At 45.6% G+C, this 4,776-nt stretch overlaps 1 pseudogene; it reads right to left on the bottom strand.

Annotated features, from left to right (window-relative positions):
* Positions 1 to 1,564: 1,564 nt before the first annotated feature.
* On the bottom strand, positions 1,565 to 2,957 carry LOC103881215 (annotated as a pseudogene).
* Between the last annotated feature and the right edge of the window lie 1,819 nt (positions 2,958 to 4,776).

Consider the following 4,776-nt stretch of genomic DNA (forward strand, 5'->3'; position numbering starts at 1 on the left):
CACCCACTCTGACCTAAGTCACCTTTAGTTACCTGTTCCTAACCATCTTTCCTGCCAAACTACTCACCCTGCCACTCCAGCTCATACTCCTGCTCTTTTTAAAATAGCCAATCAGAATTAGCTTAGACGGTGCTGTCCAACCCTAGGCAATAGGGGAACAACACAGCAGTAGGGGCTACCTGCATCAGGAATAAGAACTCCTTCCCTTCCCCTGTGCAAGTGTGCTCTCGCCATTGTTCCATCTATGAGGGGCACACTTTCTGCAGAAAGTAAAAATTGCCTTGCTGAGAAAATTAAATTTATGTTGGAGTGCTATTTCTTCGTGGCACTGGGGAACAAGCATTTGCATTTTTTAAAACCACCTTAGGCATTTTCTACTTTATCCTCCTCTATACACCCTACAACAGTCTCAGGCTAAAACCAGAAACTCAAAAGTCACAAGACAATATATCTGTTGGGACTCTGACCTTACCTGAAATGGCAGAAAGTCCACATGCTCTCTACCCACTCCCAGGAGTGTTTCAAATCTGTCAATGCATAGGTTTCCTCAGTAGCACTAAATCACAGACATTTTCCTCCTTTTCTGCCCTGGCTCCCTGCAAAGCCCAAAGGCAGTCTGCTGGTGGAATTCCTTCTTGCTTGGGGAGGTCAGTCTTTTTCTATTTCTAAGGCCTTCAACTGATTGGATAAAGCCAACCCACTTTACAGAGGGTAATGTGCTTCACTCACAGTCGACTGATTTAAATGTTAATCTAATTTACAATATATCTTCACAGAAACATCTAGAATAATGTTTAACCAACTAGCTGAGTAATGTAGCCTCACCAAGTTGACACATCAAATTAACCATCACAGAAGCTGTCCCACAGAATAATCCTTTACCTTATACTGGGGGATTCTCTGGCATCTGAAAGACCCAGGCCAAAGCTCGTGATTTCCAATTCCCTTCTCTCTGAATTCCACTGGGGTGGATGGACTCTAGCCTTACCCATGCCCTTGAGAACCAGAGAGGAGTAGAGGGGGCCCCACATGAAACCCATTATCCTCAGCTCTACGATGTGACTCAGGAAATCCACAGGGCAGCCTTGGTAGGCTTCTGGGAAATTTAGTAAAGAGCAAGGCTGACTGGCACTCTGGAGGAATTGTAAGAAATTTGCTATTTGTGGCTGGGTGTGGTGACTCATGCCTGCAATCCCAGCACTTTGGGAGGCTGAGGCTGGAGGATTGCTTGAGGCCAGGAGCTCAAGACAAGCTTAGGCAACACAGCAAGAGCCCATCCCTAAACATAAATTAATAATATTTAAATAAAAACAAATTTTGTGTCTGGCTGCAATGGCTCATGCCTGTAATCCCAGCATTTTGGGAGGCTGAGGTGGGATGATTGCTTGAGCTCAGGAGTTCAAGACCAGCCTGGGTAACATGGCGAAACCCTGACTCTACTACAAACACAAAAATTAGCCAGGAATGGTGGCCTGTGCCTGTGGTCCCAGCTACTTGGGAGGCTGAGGTGGGAGGATGGCTCGAGCCAGGGAGGCAGAGGTTGCAGTGAGCCAAGACGGTGCCACTGCATTCCAGCTTGGATTGTCCATCTGTCGAGTGAGATCCCATCTCAAACAAACAAACAAAAAAACATACCCCCCCCAAAAAAAAACCAAATTGCTATTTTATTCACAGCTTTAGATCTTTATTTCTCTTTCTCTCTCTCTTTCTTTCTCTCTTTCTCTTTCCTTCTCCTCTCTCCTCTTCTCTCCTCCTCTCTCCTCCTCTCTCCTCCTCTCTCCTCCTCTCTTCTCCTCTCTCCTCCTCTCTCTTCTTCTCTTCTCTTCTCTTCTCTTCTCTTCTCTTCTCTTCTGTTCTCGTGGGGCTGCCCCAAAGGGCCTCATGAGTGCCTGTGCACAATGGCCAGATGGCCTAATTCACACAGCACAATGGGGACACATCCACAGCCTCTCATCTCATGGTCCAGGCTCGGCTCGCCCAATGCATGTGGAGTCCTCCTGGGGACCACTGTTGATAATGGCATTCACCAGGACCTACAGAGAATCCTCTTCTGTGAGCAGGTGAATGGTCTCGAAGGCATGCTTGGCGATGCACAAGGTCACGAGTTTCTTGCAGTTGTTGCGGCCGTGTGTCATCATGGAGTGAGTGAGACACTCCACAATGGGGCCCTGAGCTTTGCGGAAGCGTTTGGCAGCATACTGCCCTGCACTGTGAGGCAGGTGCTCGGCATACTTCTTCACTGCAGTGTAATCCTGTAAGGAAACGTCATTGATCTGCATGCACATCATGGGTGCTCCACTTGCCAAAGAGCTTGATGTCTGGGCTCTCTGTCCCCACAGATGCTGCTCTCTCCCATTTGGTCCCTGAGGGCACAGCCTGAGCATCTCTATTGCTTCGCGTGAACCACGTGCTGCCCTGGCACAGACAAGAAACTAGATATTTCAATGATCGCTTTTAGGCTTCTTAACTTCTATTAATAATAAACGTTTCCATTTGGGTCCCAGATAAGAAAGTGAGAGGAAGCAGATTCAAATGATATTTGCATGTAGAGTCCTTCTATAGGAAGCTACTGATTTCAGAAGGCCCCTGTTAAAATGGAGTTCCCTGATAATATGTGTTCGTCAGTCCAGTAAATTTCTGTTTGGTGACAGTATTGCATTGACAAGCTTCGTTGTGGTAGTAGAGGTAGCTGTGTGACATACCTCAAATCCAGAGAGGAACCTCGGTAAATGGGGTTATTGGAGATCTCTTGTGACCTTTGGGGATTGGGGAGAAGTTCCCCTAGGACTTATTTTGTGTGGGGTTTTAGGCTACAATTTCAGACTCGATCCTTTGTTTGATTCCAGTGGGTGTATTCTTTCTGGTCAAATTAATTCCTGACTCCTGACTTTTCTTCTGAGTTTCCAACAAAAGGGTTTTTTTGTTTTTTTTTTTTTTTTTTACAGAGTCTTGCTCAGTCACCGAGGCTCAGGTGCAGTGGCTTGATCTCATCTTACTTCAACCCCACCTCCCGCGTTCAAGTGATTCTCGTGCCTCAGCCTCCTGAGTACCTGGGACTACAGGCACACCCACCATGCCTGGCTACTTTTTGTATTTTTAGTAGAGATGGGTTTCACCATTTGGCCAGGCTGGTCTAGAGCTCTATCTCAAGTGATCCTCCCACCTTAGCCTCCCAAAGTGCTGGGATTACAGGCATGAGCCACCACTGCTGGCCTCAATAAGAGGGCTTTTTATAATGACCTGAGTATTACATAAGCAGTGAATTGTGGCTATTGATGAATTGCAAGGCATAACTACCCCTAAGGGTTTAATGGCTCAAGACCATCTCTGGGGTTGAGGTTAAGCAATTCCTGGAAAATTCAAAGTTCTTATTCCTATCCTGACATTTTAAAATCAAGAAAGAAGCCTCAAAATACATGAAAGATGGGAGTGAAAGAGAGGAAGGTAAGTTTTGATCTTAGGAATGGTGGAATTTTGTGGACTGATTGCCTTCTCTATCAATCAGAGTTTAGTTTTAAGAAACAGAAACCAACCTTGACTAATTTAAACATACAAATTTATTAAATATATTAGGTAGCTCACATAATCTCCAAGAGGGTCAAAAACCAGGTTTGTAGGTTATAGAGCTAGAAACAGTGCTCCAAATCAGGTCACAGGGCTGGTCCATGAAGACTCACTGCCTTGGGACACTGGATACAGCTACTAGGATCAATGCCACTACTGCCTCTGAAAATGGGTGCAGTTGCTACTTCCCACACCAGCATAAAGTCCCATGCAGTTGGTTTCTTTATATTCCTGGCTTCTGACTCAAAATCTGGGCTGTGTACCTCTGATTGGTGGAACTTAAGTCATGTGTTTGCCATAATAGTGAGGAACACTGGGAAAGTATGTATTTGGCATTTTCAGTTTCTAGGGTGGAAGATGGGTTCTGCCTCATCTTGAGGCAGAGGGCTTTCTCTCTTTATTATATGAAAAGTAGAACCAAAATACTAAAAAATGTTCATTGTAGTGTATCCCTTGGTTGCCCCCGAGTCAATACGTATCCTTCTTGCCATAAGAATTTAAAATGCTTTCACAAGTTTGATCAGCATCTTCCATAGCCTTCCAGTGTCACGTCCTTTAAATTAATTGGAATTTTGCTGCCTGGAGACCTATGCAGGCCATATAACCAATGCCAGATTTCCCTCTCTTCCTTCTTTCCTATTTTCCTTCATTTTCCTAAGGGTCTCTTGATGACAACTACTTTGGGGTATTGATTTTCTCATTAAACAGGGTTCTTGAAAATGCAAGCATCATGACTGGGCGTCATGCCTGTAATTGCAGCACTTTGGGAGGCTGAGGCTGGCGCATCACCTGAAGCCATGAGTTCGAGACCAGCCTGACCAACATGGAGAAATCCCGTCTCTACTAAAAACACAACAATTAGCTGGGCGTGGTGGTGGGCACCTGTAATCCCAACAACTCAGGAGGCTGAGGCAGGAGAATTGCTTGAACCCAGGAGGCAGAGGTTGCAGTGAGCCAAGATCGTACCAGTGCACTTCGGCCTGGGTGACAGAGAGGGACTTTGTCTCATGGAAAAAAAAAAAAAAAAAAGCAAGTATCAGAAACCAAATTTGGCTAATTTTTTTTTTTTTTTTTTTTACAGAATCTTGCTCTGTCACCCAGGCTGGAGTGCAGTGGCACAATCATGGCTCACTGTAGCCTTGACCTCCTGGGCCCAAGCGATCCTTCTACCTCAGCCTCCCAAGTAGCTGGGACCACAGGCGTGCACCACCA

This window comes from Papio anubis, chromosome 1 (assembly GCF_008728515.1).
Source record: "Papio anubis isolate 15944 chromosome 1, Panubis1.0, whole genome shotgun sequence".
Lineage (NCBI taxonomy): Eukaryota > Metazoa > Chordata > Mammalia > Primates > Cercopithecidae > Papio > Papio anubis.